The sequence below is a fragment of the Pristiophorus japonicus genome, chromosome 8 (assembly GCF_044704955.1).
Source record: "Pristiophorus japonicus isolate sPriJap1 chromosome 8, sPriJap1.hap1, whole genome shotgun sequence".
Classification (NCBI taxonomy): Eukaryota; Metazoa; Chordata; class Chondrichthyes; family Pristiophoridae; genus Pristiophorus; species Pristiophorus japonicus.
The window spans coordinates 85,980,589-85,995,621 of record NC_091984.1 but is presented as its reverse complement, the minus strand read 5'-3'; the positions used below and the strand labels follow the sequence as shown (position 1 = coordinate 85,995,621).

The 15,033-nt window shown below is 43.8% G+C and overlaps 1 protein-coding gene across 1 annotated transcript in view; it reads left to right on the top strand.

Moving 5' to 3' along the window:
* The first annotated feature begins 7,681 nt into the window (after window positions 1–7,681).
* Window positions 7,682–15,033, top strand: part of LOC139268115 (interleukin-12 receptor subunit beta-2-like) — a 186,658-nt gene continuing 179,306 nt past the window's right edge. Inside the window, exon 1 of the mRNA XM_070886134.1 lies at window positions 7,682–7,707. The gene's annotated coding sequence lies outside the window, so the exon portion shown is untranslated. The remainder of the gene's footprint in view (window positions 7,708–15,033) is intronic.

Genomic DNA, 15,033 nt, shown 5'->3' with positions numbered 1-15,033 from the left:
AATGCATGGTAGATGCAGTATAATGTGGATAAATGTGAAGTTATCCACTTTGGGGGCAAAAACACAAAGGCAGAATATTATCAGAATGGCGGCAGATTAGGAAAGGGGGAGGTACAACGAGACCTGGGTGTCATGGTTCATCAGTCATTGAAAGTTGGCATGCAGGTACAGCAGGCGGTGAAGAAGGCAAGTGGTATGTTGGCCTTCATAGCTAGGGGATTTGAGTATAGGTGCAGGGAGGGCTTACTGCAGTTGTACAGGGCCTTGGTGAGGCCTCACCTGGAATATCGTGTTCAGTTTTGGTCTCCTAATCTGAGGAAGGACATTCTTGCTATTGAGGGAGTGTAGCGAAGGTTCACCAGACTGATTCCCAGGATGGCAGGACTGACATATGAGGAGAGACTGGATCAACTGGGCCTTTATACACTGGAGTTTAGAAGGATGAGAGGGGATCTCATAGAAACTTATAAGATTCTGACGGGACTGGACAAGTTAGATGCGGGAAGAATGTTCCCGATGATGGGGAAGTCCAGAACCAGGGGACATAGTCTTAGGATAAGGGGTAGGTCATTTAGGACTGAGATGAGGAGAAACTTCTTCACTCAGAGAGTTGTTAACCTGTGAAATTCCCTACCGCAGAGAGTTGTTGATGCCAGTTCATTGGATATATTTAAGAGGGAATTAGATATGGCCCTTGCGGCTAAAGGGATCAAGGGGTATGGAGAGAAAGCAGGAAAGGTGCACTGAGGGAATGATCAGCCATGATCTTATTAAATGGTGGTGTAGGCTCGAAGGGCCGAATGGCCTACTCCTGCACCTATTTTCTATGTTTCTATGTTTCAATGAAACGTATAAGATTATGAGAGGGCTTGACAAGGTGGATGCAGAAAGGATGTTTCCACTGATAGGGGAAACTAGAACTAGAGGGCATAATCTTCGAATAAGGGGCCGCCCACTTAAAACTGAGGTGAGGAGAAATTTCTTCTCTCAGAGGGTTGTAGATCTGTGGAATTCGCTGCCTCGGAGAGCTGTGGAAGCTGGGACATTGAATAAATTTAAGACAGAAATAGACAGTTTCTTAAACGATAAGGGAATAAGGGATTATGGAGAGCGGGCAGGGAAGTGGACCTGAGTCCATGATCAGAGTGTATTAAATGGCGTAGCAGGCTCGAGGGGCTGCATGGCCTTCTCCTGATCCTATTTCTTATGTTCTTATGTTCTTATATAATTGAAAAAGATATCCATGATCATAGATAGTTGGTTGGCAGATACATGAGGTTTGTAAAATTGCAAAAAAATATTGCAGCATCTGTATTGCAAGGTAGCAATTAACTGCACAGGTAGCAATTAATTAATATGATATAATTGGCATCACGGAGACATGGCTCCAGAGTGACAAAGGCTGGGAATGCAATTTCCAGAGGTATTCAGTATTCAACATTCAGGAAGGATAGACAGAAAGGAAAAGGAGGTGGGGTAGCGTTTTGCTGGTTAAAGAGGAAATTAACGCAATAGTAAGGAAGGACATTTGTTTGGATGATGTGGAATCTGTATGGTGGAGCTGCGGAATACTAAAGGGCAGAAAACGCTAGTGGGAGTTGTGTACAGACCACCAAACAGTAGTAGTGAGGTTGGGGACACCATCAAACAAAATATTAGGGATGGGTGCAATAAAGGTACAGCAGTTATCATGGGCAACTTTAATCTACATATAGATTGGGCTAACCAAACTGGTAGCAATACGATGGAGGAGGATTTCCTGGAGTGCATTCGGGATGGTTTTCTAGACCAGTATGTCGAGGAACCAACTGGAGGGCTAGTCATCCTAGACTGGATGATGTGTAATGAGAATGGACTAATTAGTAATCTTGTTATGCGAGGCCCCTTGGGGAAGAGTGACCATAATATGGTAGAATTCCTTATTAAAATGGAGAGTGACACAGTTAATTCAGAGACTAGGGTCCTGAGCTTAAGGAAAGATAACTTCGATGGTATGAGGCGTGAATTGGCTAGAATAGATTGGCAAATGATACTTAAAGGGTTGACGGTGGATAGACAATGGAAACATTTAAAGATCACATGGATGAACTTCAACAATTGTACATCCCTTTCTGGAGTAAAAATAAAACGGGGAAGGTGGCTCAACCGTGGCTAACAAGCAAAATTAAGGATAGTGTTAAATCCAAGGAAGAGGCATATAAATTGGCCAGAAAAAGCAGCAAACCTGAGGACTGGGAGAAATTTAGAATTCACGAAGGAAGACACAAATAACTTTTGGAAGTACTAGGGGACCGAGGGTCTAGTGAGAAGGAGGAACTGAAGGATATCCTTATTAGGCGGGAAATTGTATTAGAGAAATTGATGGGATTGAAGGCCGATAAATCCCTGGGGCCTGATAGTTTGCATCCCAGAGTACTTAAGGAAGTAGCCCTAGAAATAGTGGATGCATTGGTGATCATTTTCCAACAGTCTTTCGACTGTGGATCAGTTCCTATGGACTGGAGGGTAGCTAATGTAACATCACTTTTTAAAAAAGGAGTGAGAGAGTAAACGGGTAATTATAGACCGGTTAGCCTGACATCAGTAGTGGGGAAAATGTTGGAATCAATTGTTAAGAATGAAATAGCAGCGCATTTGGAAAGCAATGCCAGGATCGGTCCAAGTCAGCATGGATTTATGAAAGGGAAATCATGCTTGACAAATCTTCTATAATTTTTTGAGGATGTAACTAGTAGAGTGGACAAGGGAGAACCAGTGGATGTGGTGTATTTGGACTTTCAAAAGGCTTTTGACAAGGTCCCACACAAGAGAGTCGTGTGTAAAATTAAAGCACATGGTATTGGGGGTAATGTACTGATGTGGATAGAGAACTGGTTGGCAGACGGGAAGCAGAGAGTCGGGATAAACGGGTCCTTTTCAGAATGGCAGGCAGTGACTAGTGGGGTGCCGCAGGGCTCAGTGCTGGACCCCAGCTCTTTACAATATACATTAATGATTTGGATGAAGGAATTGAATGTATTATCTCCAAGTTTGCAGATGACACTAAACTGGGTGGCGGTGAGAGCTGTGAGGAGGACGCTAAAAGGCTGCAGGGTGACTTGGACAGGTTAGGTTAGTGGGCAAGTGCATGACAGATGCAATATAATGTGGATAAATGTGAGGTTATCCACTTTGGGGGCAAAAATACGAAGGCAGAATATTATCTGAATGGCGGCAGATTAGGAAAAGGGGATGTGCAACAAGACCTGGGTGTCATGGTTCATCAGTCATTGAAAGTTGGCATGTAGGTACAGCAGGTGGTGAACAAGGCAAATGGTATGTTGGCCTTCATAGCTAGAGGATTTGAGTATAGGATCAGGGAGGTCTTACTGCAGTTGTACAGGGCCTTAGTGAGGCCTCATCTGCAATATTGTGTTCAGTTTTGGCCTCCTAATCTGAGGAAGGACGTTCTTGCTATTGAGGGAGTGCAGCGAACGTTCACCAGACTGATTCCCGGGATGGCTGAACTGACATATGAGGAGAGACTGGATCAACTGGGCCTTTATTCACAGGAGTTTAGAAGGATGAGAGGGGATCTCATAGAAACGTATAAAATTCTGACGGGACAGGACAGGTTAGAAACATAGAAACATAGAAAATACGTGCAGGAGTAGGCCATTCGGCCCTTCTAGCCTGCACCGCCATCAATGAGTTCATGGCTGAACATGCAACTTCAGTACCCCATTCCTGCTTTCTCGCCATACCCCTTGATCCCCCTAGTAGTAAGGACTTCATCTATAGATGCGGGAAGAATGTTCCCGATGTTGGGGAAGTCCAGAACTGGGGATCACAGTCCAAGGATAAGGTGTAAGCCATTTAGGATTGAGATGAGGAGAAACTTCTTCACTCAGAGAGTTGTTAACCTGTGAAATTCCCTACCACAGAGAGTTGATGCCAGTTCGTTGGATATATTCAAGAGGGAGTTAGATGTGGCCCTTACGGCTAATGGGATCAAGGGGTATGGAGAGAAAGCAGGAAAGGGGTACTGAGGTGAATGATCAGCCATGATCTTATTGAATGGTGGTGCAGGCTCGAAGGGCCGAATGGCCTACCCCTGCTCCTATTTTCTATGTTTCTATGTTTCTATTGAAGGTTTACTTGTACAGCTGATTTTGCTACATCATTTTATGTTTGCCAGGGATAATTGTGCTTTCATGGTAGAGAACTGCCTCTCCGAATGATTCTGTAATATAGTGGCAACATAACAACACAAAAGGACTTGCACATCATTCCAAGGCTCTGATATTGTTTCTGGTTGCTCAGTCTTTTCCAAAGTACTTACATGCCAGTGAGGGATTACTTCAAAACTAGGTTGTACAACATCTGAAACAGAAACACAACTTGTATATTTCCAGCATTATCTGTCTTTCCAGCATTTGTGCACTATGTAAATCCAGACTAATGAGATGAAAGTCTGTTTCCTTCATTGTCCATAATTACCCTAAGTGAAGTTAATTTGAGCATTGGCAATCAGTTCCTAGTGGGCCCTAATCCATAGAAAATCTTTCGGTCAGAAAAAAGCATGGGACAGATTTTCTTCTTTAGCGCTTGGATATAAATAATTTTCTGGATGGGCTGCAGACTCCAATGAGCCTATCCGATTTTCTGTCCATCCTCATAGATCCATCCAGTTTCCCTCCCTGCTATCCTAACAGTTGTAGCCATTGATGTATTTCTTCTCAAGGTACTTGTCCTATTTGACCTTGAAGACATCCAGATTACTTGCCACTGCAACCTCCCTTGTAAGCTATACCAAAAAAACTACCACTCTATCAGTGAAGTAATGTTTTCTCATACCCTTTTCAGTTTATATTTCTGTCTCATTGCTCTGTTATCCTGCACCAAATAGCCCTAATTCTGTACATCCCTAAGCATTTAGGACAGGAACCTGCTGGCTGTGATGTGCTCTGTGATTGAAGAGCTTGCAAACACTTACTGTTGGGACTGGATTGTGACTAATACCTGCTTGGGGCAAAGTACTCAGGTGACCAGTGCCAGTGGAACAAAACCCTAGCAGGGAGTCGAAAGAAGAGGAAAATATTTCTACTGTCTTGAAATATTTCTCCCCCATGTGGTGTCTTTTGGATACAAGTTCCTTTGTGCGAGTGTAGGGGTCTTGTTATAAATTTGAGATCTAATAGCAGTCACTAGATAAAGATCTGTGGGAGGGAGATGACATGCAGTTGGTCTTCTGTTTCTATATTTCTTCCTCACCTCTTTCCACCCCACAAGTAATCTTATGAAGACTAAAGTGTGTCTCTTGTTTTTGTATTGAGCCTGTAACCGTTGTTGACTTAAAAAGTAGCACATCTTATTGGTGTCAGGTGGAGGTAAAAGGTACTTTTCTATGATGAGCCAGGGAGTTCTCTCAGTGTCCTGGCTAACGTTTATCCTTTAACCATCATCACTGAAACAGATTATTTATCTCACTGATGTTTGTGCGTAAATTGGTTACTGTGTTTCCTTACATTACAACAGTAACTATACTTCAAAAATACTTAATTGGCTGTGAAGCATTTTGGGACGTCCTGAGGTTGTGAAAAGTACTACATAAATACAAGTTGGTTCATTTACGTGTGAGCTTAGCCAGCAAATAACAACAGGCCATTTGTTCACAGGTGGCATCAGAACCCAATCTTCGCATACAAACAGCGAATGGGGTTCTGTCATTTTCTTCTTATTCTTCTTAGGCAATCCCCCAGAGTCGAGGATGACTTGCTTCCACACTAAAATGAGTTCTAAGATGACTGATGAGACCAATGCAGGACCTACAGTCTCTGTTACAGGTGGGGTAGATGGTGGTTGAAGGGACCAGGTGGGTGGGGTGCTTGGGTTGTTATGTGCTCCTTCCGCTATTTGTGGTTGGCTTCCCCGTGCTCCCTGCGAAGAGTCTCGAAGTGTTCGGTGCCTTCATGGATGATTCTCCTCCACTTTGAGCGGTATTGGGCCAGGGATTCCCAAGAGTTGGTGGGAATGTTACATTTTTTCAAGGAGGCTTTGAGGGTGTCCTCTGCCCTCCTGGGGCTTGCTTGCTGTGACGGAGCTCGGAGTAGAGCGCTTGTTTCGGGAGTCTAGCATTGGGCTTGCAGGCAATATGGCCCGTCCAATGGAGCTGGCCGAACGTGATCAGTGCTTCGATGCTGGGTATGTTGGCCTGAGTGAGAACACTGATGTTGGTGCACCTATCCTGCCAATGGATTTGCAGGATTTTGCAGAGGCAGCGTTGGTGGTACTTCGCCAGTGCTTTGAGGTGTCTACTGTACATAGTCCATGTCTCTGAAGCATATAGGAGGGCGGGTATCACTACTGCTCTGTAGACCATGAGCTTGGTGCCGGGTTTGAGATCCTGGTCTTCAAACACTCTTTTCCTCAGGGACCAAAGGCTGCACTGGCACACTGAAGGCAGTGTTGGACTTCGTCAATGATGTCTGTCCTTGCTGACAGTAGGCTCCTGAGATATGGAAAGTGGTCCACATTGTCCAAGGTCCAAGGTCCAAGGCAGCAGTTAGATGGGGTAATTCTAGCTGCTCTTTTCCCTCCCTTATCCATAGATGCTGAAGCTCGTTCAAGAATCCTAGCTAACATTAGCTAACACAGTGCAGATCAAGGATTGAATCTGGGACCTATGTCAGCATGTGACGTATTTAGCTACTTTGTCATTGGGCAGATAATTAAAAAAAATCTAACCTGCTATATTTTTAATGGAATAAATGTATGTCTTTATTTGCCTGTTATTGCTGAATGGAATTTCCTTAACATACCAAGCTAATGACCACATAAAGGTAATAATTATAGTGTATGTATTTATGTGACCTTCAGCTCTATTAGAATTAAAGCTAAGGTTTTCATACTTAAGTTTTTTCAGACTTGAGGTGTGGGTGTACAAAATGGGTCAGGTTCTCATGAGGGAAAAGACATCGTCAACATACTTAAATAATTTAACTGTGAAATGTATACTGGTTTTTAAATTACAATATTTTCTGGCAAGGAGGAATATAAGTCAACTAATACACATTTTTTTTATGATAATGATTTCTTTAACATGCACAAAATGTATGGGTTTTTATAAAGATCATAATCCATTTAAACAGGAAATAGATGAAAAGTTAAATGCTTCCGTGTCTTTTTCAGCACAGTGTTAGTTCATGTGATTTTTTTCCCTGCATTTATGTTTTTCAGATTTTGAAATAATTGCCGTCTCCTGAAAAATGTAAGAATTGTTCTGGAAACTTGTAACAATTTAAAACCTTTCTGACATGCCAATCATGTATTTTTGAACAGCAAAAATTTCTCATGGAAATGTAAGCGCAAGTGTCAATCATTATTGTGCGTGTTTTTTTTAAAGAAAATGCATAAGGGGAGGGCCTCTGCACATGAATGAAGTATGCTGCCAAATGTCGGCAAGAGCCCAAAGAGTCATAAAATTCAGCCCCCGAAGGGGTTTTCCCAATGAGTCATGTGATCCATTTCGTACTCAAATGGAAAGTCGAGGGCTCTGCTTAAATTAGTGTCAGCATAGGTGCTCATTCAGCACCTCTATTACCATAATCTGCGTGAAAATAAGAATGCTTTGCTAAGAGCTGGTAGGAAGACTACAGCAGAAACAGCGGCTTCGAAAGGAATACAATACAATCAGAAGAAAGAAAAGGCATCTTAATGGAGAGCAAGGTAAATCAAACTGAATATTGTGTTTTTATCATTAGAGCAGTTTGAGTGACAACATTTAGAATAATTATTTTCATCACTTAAATTAAAAGCATATGTAACTTTTAAAACTGTTGAAGTCAGTTCTAGCCTTGTTCTCTAGAAATATACACCATGTTTTAAAGAAAAATCCATACCATAAATCCTCCACCTGCATAAATAAATCAGGAAAAATGACATCCTTTGATCGATGAATTGGTAACTGTAAGGAATCATTTTAAGACCATTTTAAGATTAAAAGGGAAAGATTAGGGGATTCTTTTTCTATGCAGAGGTTGTTAGAGCACAGAATACACTACCAGAAACTGTGATGGAAGCAGAATCCATAATAACATTTTTAAAAGAGAATTGGATAAACATTTCAAAAATAAAAAGCTGCAGGGTTGCGGGAAACTGGATAACTTTCTCAGATAGCCAGCACATGGGTGGTGGGCTGAATGTTATTCTTCTGTGCTGTATAATTCAGCGATTCTATACAAAGTCAGTAAATTGAATTCATTTTTAGTGAATTTTTAAATTCATCAAAGTGAAGTACAGATGAATCAATTATTTTTTCCACTTTTGGCAACCAGCACCAGGTGTAGCACAGCCAAACACCGTGTATATTACTAATTACTCTGCCAGCTACGTGCCTCAAACTCAGAACAGCACTTGTGCAGCACCAGTTTACACATCAGCCACCCGCAAGGGCTATCTGAGTGAGATTGGAAATTTAGTCTGAATGAAGTGGCAAAGTGTGGCCAGTGACCACTGGGTCGATCACTGAGATCATTTTGTGCAGGCTCTTATAGTCTGCAATCAGAGGAACCCTATGTCCCATTGGTTTAATTCCAGATAGTGTGCTAACCCACTGCCACCAACAAAATGGAAAATTGTATTAGGACCACCATTAAAATAATGGTATTGTGAAGCTGTGGAAGTTGCATTGAATATTTTTGAAAGCTCTGTTTTCAAAGGGATAAATGGTGTAGCACATTAGAGCATGGTGGAAATACAGGTTTAATTCCCACCAAAGTTTTTTGGGATCATCAAGGTGAGGGATGTTAGTGCTGGGGAATGGAACTCTTCCCATTTCAGATACTCATTGCAACATCAAGCATTCCAGATCATGGGGGTAATTGTAATCTACCTTGACCAGGGGAAGCAGATGGGATTGGATGGAATGCCCATTTTACTTTCTGACCCCACATCACAAAGACCACCTACTCCCACCTCTGTAATATCACTTGTCCCTGCCCCGCCTCTGTCCATCTGCTGCTGAAACCCTCAATCATGCTTTTGTTATGTCCAGGCAAGTATTCCAATGCTTTCCTGGCTGGTCTCCCATCTTCTACCCTCAATAGTTTTTCCTGATTTACTTTATGCAGAGTGTAGGATTTATAGTGCAGATTTTTCTTCAAAATAGAGTATATATTTCTAGATTGATCTACCCTCCATAAGCTTGAGATCATCCAAAACTCTGTTGCGTGTATCTTAACGCACACAAAGTCCCGCTCATCCATCATGGCGAGAGTAGGCAACTTGGGTGACTCCCATTACGCCCTGCCACTCCCATGGGTCTGCAGCACAGCACTCTCACTGATCTGGGTGAGAACTGACTACAGGAGACCTATCACTTATTTGAAGCCCCTATCCATTCAGTCCCCCAGCCTGTCCAAGGCTGAGGCAATGGTGCAGCCCAGGACTACATGGTGCCAATATGAGCATCACTAAGAGATGCTTTTTTTTGGATTCGTTCATGGGATGTGGGCATCACTGGCAAGGCCAGCATCTAATTGCCCTTGAGAAGATGGTGGTAAGCTGCCTTCTTGAATTGCTGCAGTCTGTGTGGTGAAGGTACTCCCACAGAGCTGTTAGGGAGAGAGTTCCAGGATTTTGACCCAGCGATGATGAAGGAACGGCGATATACTTCCAAGTCAGATGGTGTGTGACTTGGAGGGGTACAGTGGGTACTATGGGCTCCTGCATGGAGGTCCCATCTATAGTGTACACGGAAGTCATCACATGCTTCATGGCAGAGTTTCAATGCCGCACGACAGAACCACCCACCAGTTGGTTGAGGACATTGTTTGACCTGTTACGGAAGCTCCCTGGCAGGCCATCCAATGCATTGAACAATTGGTGGTGCACAGAAATCATCTTTTAAAGGTTGGGCCACTGATGCCTTCAGCTCTGTTTTTTGCAACAGAACTAGAACTCGAACTGTAGGCTAGTGTGTGCCCTGCTGCAGGGTTATGAAAGCAGTGTAACATTGTGTAAGAAGTAACAGGTGTAGGGAAGAAAGATGGATTCATTGTGAGTATTGAGTGTAGAGTGCGTAAGAACAAGGGGAGGGAGATGCAGTGAAGTGCGCAGCTTTGATTGGAGGAGAGGCATGGGAAGCTGGGGAGAGAAGGATTGGTACTGCTGGGGCTAAAGTATGGTGGTGCATCCTGAAAATATTGCAAAAAGGACCAATTTTGAGGCAAACATGTGACATTTGATCTGCACCTGCGTTATGGTCATGCCACATTGGTAAAGATGGCTTTGCTGGTGTCCTGAGTGGCCTCTTACATATGCAAATGTAGGGCCAAATGTCGGTTTTAGACGCCCTTGCAGAAATTGATTTGGATTAAGTGAAGCATATGCTGGGCCTGCTCCACTCAGGACTCTTCAGCGGCTGCTGTGGCCGAAGCAGTGGCTGCCGGCAAGAAATAAGTTTTAAATTGTTTTTAATTATAAAACATTCCTATGGTGCCAAGTGGAGTGGCAGTACACCCCCGACTGCAGTTCTCACAAGCACCCTCAAGAAATCGGGCCATAGCCAAATTACACCTCATATTCTTTTATTATTTAAAAAAAATCGTTCTTTTTGTCAGAATATTTATGTTGAACCAGAAACAGCCAAATATTGGTCCCAAGAATCTGTGGGTCACTAATCTTGGCAGGTACAGCAGCATCGTTCCCGCTGGTGCCCTCCAGCACTGATCTTACTGGGTTATGGGGAGGGGAGGGGCAGTGGAAGGGCTTCTGATTTACAAGGGGCTAGTGGGTGCCCACGCTACTTTGGCAAGGCCCAGTGGGAAATTCCAGAAGAGGTTGGTACCCTGCATATCTGGGTCCCAACCTATTTCCAATCCTTTTTGTTGGACTCCTTCTGAGGTTATAGTGGACTTCATTAGAATGGCCTAGGAAATTCAACTCACCTGAAATGCAGGCATTTGCAAGATTTCACAACATTAAAAGCTTTAAAAAAAAGAGGGCCCATGAAAAAGGTTGTTCTGGCAATACACACTTTCATCGGACTTCAGAGAGCAAAAAGGAATTTAAGTGTGCGCTACAGTCGTGCGGCAGTTAGCAAGCCAAGTTAAAATTAATGAAAAGGATTGCTTCTAAAATTTCATGAGAACAATATTTCATGGTACAAGTGGTACAAGATGAAAGAAGACTTGCTAGGCACCAGAGCCAGGCTGCCCACACTGTCCATATCTGCAGCCCGTGACATTGTCCTGGCAATGACCGAGGTGACTCTCTCTGCAGGTTCTAGATCAGGTGGGAGCTAGGTGCAAAGCTGTGCCATCTGCTGAAAATACACCTGCACCATAAGGGCTGGCACTGCCAGTGGCAATCAAAGTCACTAGTATCCTCAATTCTTTTGCCTTTGGCTCCTTCCAGACTAGCGTAAAAATAATTTCCAGTTTTAGCTAATATTCTGCCCACACAGGTATTAAACAATTGACTGATTCTTCAGAAAGCTTGGCCAGCACTTTCACCTACTTTCCCACTGACTAGCAACAAACACATGGCATAGCAGCTCAATATCACAGCACTGCTACATTTCCCAAAGTACAGGGATCATTGATGACATTCATGTGGTTTTCCAGCCAACAGGTTCCTGCTCCTTCTCTGTCATTATCACTCGCTGCTTATCACCTGTGTACAGCCGCTCACATGGTGCAATCTTCTCCAGCTCACTAATTACATTCTCCAGATTGTGCTTGTCCATAGTTGTGCTGGTGCTTTCAATTGTAACGAGAGAGTTGCCGTGTTCTGTGAGGGGCTCTCTTTGTCAGGCTGTAGTCAGTGTTGTCTGGTTGCGCAGTGTTGTCCGGCCGTACAACAGGAAAACAAAATAATGTGAGAATGCTATAAAGTTTGTGAGGGCTTAGCTTGGGTCTAGGAGTAAACCGTGCAACAGATTGACCGGCAAAACTTAATGACTTTCATACTTAGATTATCTACCTGGTAAAGGATAGTTTCACCTTAAGAGCTTATTAAAGGTTGACATCTTCTTCCACATCTGATCTCAGGTGGTGCTGGAAGTGTACAGTGTTGATCCTTGTCATCACCTCCTGTCAAGCATGCTGTACTACTGGGAGAGTGCCAAATAGGGCAACTCTCCTCTCATTCACCTCATTAAACAGTATCTCCAATTCAACCATCAAATGGAGGGTTTTGAGTGCTTTGCCTCTTCATCTGACCGTTAATTTTCCATTACTTCCTCCACCCCTTTTGATAAACTCTCACCGGCAAGCATTTACAGGATAACCCTAGAAAGTTGACAGGAATGACTCTGCCTGATTTTGGTGACTCAAAGCAATCCAAAAATTCCCCAATGAGTTTAAATAGGCTGAATTTTGAAGTAGCACCACAGCAGGCAAAGAAATGAATATCACAAAGGAGTTTCCTGCCCAAGAGTTTGGCTGTACCAATTATTAGTGGAAAATCGTAGTGCAACAGGAGGACAGCGCATCCCATGAGTGCAGTGGGCATAGAAAGAAGGGGACGATTTTAACCTTACTCACTCAGCAGAAGCCTAGCGGGTGGGCAGTTAAAATTACTCTGGCTCTTACCTGTTCGAAACATCTGCAATTTTAACCTGCTCTTCTGAGCAGGCAGCAAGGAGCCCGGAGCCAACATATGCATATCCTTCTTTACATATGCTTGTTGCGGTCCGATGACATGATTGAGACCCGACTGTAATTTTAACTCAGGCCTGAGCGGGGCATCCACCTGGAGTTAAAATCAGGGTCATGACTCACAGTAACCCTCTATTCAAAAGCAGGCACACTAAGGTCAGTATCCTCACACATCTAAGGAGGGACACGTAACAGTCTGGACTTTGCCGTATAATAGCTGCCCCTCATCGACCCCCACCATTTTCTTCATCACCAGTGCTGGATGTCCCACCTTTAACATCAGTTTGATCTTTTCCCATAGTGCTTGCACTGGTGCCTTTCTCGAGTTTGGGTGATGAGAGCTTGTGTTAAAATTTAGTTGGCCACTTGGGTCCTCCTTGCTTTATGAAGAGAACAGATTATAAAGGACATTATGAGCACATAACGCGATTTATCCATTTATCATTACGTGCTTTGTGCACACGGACACTTTGATGTAACTTATAGAAATCATAAACTTTATTAATATAGTACAAATCAGTAGTTCTGCACAGCCCTCCAATCTGCACAGTCCCAATACCATTCAAATCTCCTTCTCATATAAATCAACTATTGCTTTGCATATTGAGTTACATGCTCCATGTGTGATCAACTTCAGCACCTGTTTCACACTGTGCCTGCCTATTATGTGTCTGTTTAGCCTTTAAATTGAAAAAAAGGTGGGATTGAGATAGAGTGATTTAGCATATGGAAATTCATTCCTGAATATATTGGCTGTGAAATTAAGACCGGTTTGGAAGAAAAAATAGTGGCCGCCTCACTTCTGCCCGCGACCGGCGTGGAATGCGGCAGCTGCCATTTTAGGCAGGTTGGCAGCACTGCCATTGCCTGCACTTGCTTCACATATTTAAATGATCTAGATCGTGACATCAGTCGACGTGCAATGCTGATTTTACGCATAATCTGGGATTTTGGATGTCGCCATTCATACTAACACCCTCTCTAAACCACGCACGGCAGAATGTGCGCACAGCAGTACAACGGAACCACTACCTGCACTTCTTAAAGAGACACACACAACTTTCAGGAAAGTTTAGATTTTTGGTTTTGTACTGATTTCTTTACATTTTATTGGAGTAGTGGCTTGGTGCAACACATTTAAAAAGTTGTTAAAGTGTGCAGGGAATGTTGCTGCACATTTGCAACGCTTTGTCTCTTAAAGGAAGGCCTCTGAGAACATCACCTCCTCCCAGCCCTGGGATTCCAGTTGCAATTCCCCTTGGGCTGCAGCATGACATGGAGATGAAGCAGAGGCAACAAAGGGCACAAGCTGCTCACAGAGGGAAGAGGAGAAAGAAAGAAGCAGAAGAGGAAAAAGCAGACGAGGAGGAAGCAGAAGGAAGGATGCACTCCAGTTAACCCCTTTCTGGCTGGGATATCCGCAATCGAATCACCAATCTGCAGTACCAGTGAATACAACCCCAATTCGCCTTTTAACATTTGTCCCACACCCTACCTTCCCTCTGTTACTGACCGTCACTACGTCCTCGGCCACAATGCTGAAATAAAAGCCACCACAAAGCAAACTTTACAACTCAACTTAATCCATATTTGCATACAATATTACATCAAAAAATCAACTTTGTGCATTCCCTTAGTGAGTGTCCTCATGTGCCTTTGCCTGTCCTAGTGCTGTTACGTAGTGCTATCCCAGTGGCTGCTGCATGGCTGGTGGAAGGCTGCTGCCTTTCAGTGGGGGACACTGCAGATGGTCTTGCAGGATGACCTTGAGGAGCTGGTGGCAGGGAGTGTGGAATCGAGTGACAGTGGTTCTTCTTTTTTTCACTCTCCTCTCCCTCTTCTTGTTGACCCACTGGCTGGGCAGGCTGGATTTCTTGGGAGTCTGAAATGAGGAAGGCACAAGGGTAGAGTCGTGGTGAGTGGAGTGGAGTAAAGCAAGAGCTGCATGCTTACACCATGTGCAGCATGTACATCAGAAGAGATTGTGGGATGAGGGGGAAGTGGGATGTGAGAAGGAGGATAACATATGAGGATACCGACATCTTGCGTTCTTTCAGCCCCACCACCAGCCAAGGGCTCAGCCATGCCCCTGCCAAGAATGGTCAGCACCATCTCCTCCAAGGGGGTGAGATGAAGTTAGGAATTGGAGGTGTGCTTCATGTTTGCCAGAGATTGTTGGGAGGTGAGTGATGGGAGGGGTTGTGAGTTGAGCAATGTGAGAGGCTATTGGTGCAGCTGGTAGGAGTCGTCTTTTGAACTCCTACAGTGTTGAGTCCCTGCACAAAGCTCAAGTGATGTGTCTGAGACCCTGGGTGCCCTTTCCCTGGCCTGTTGAGCCATTTGTGATGGTGCTGAAGCACTTTTACCATTTCTGATCAGCAGAAGGCAGCTC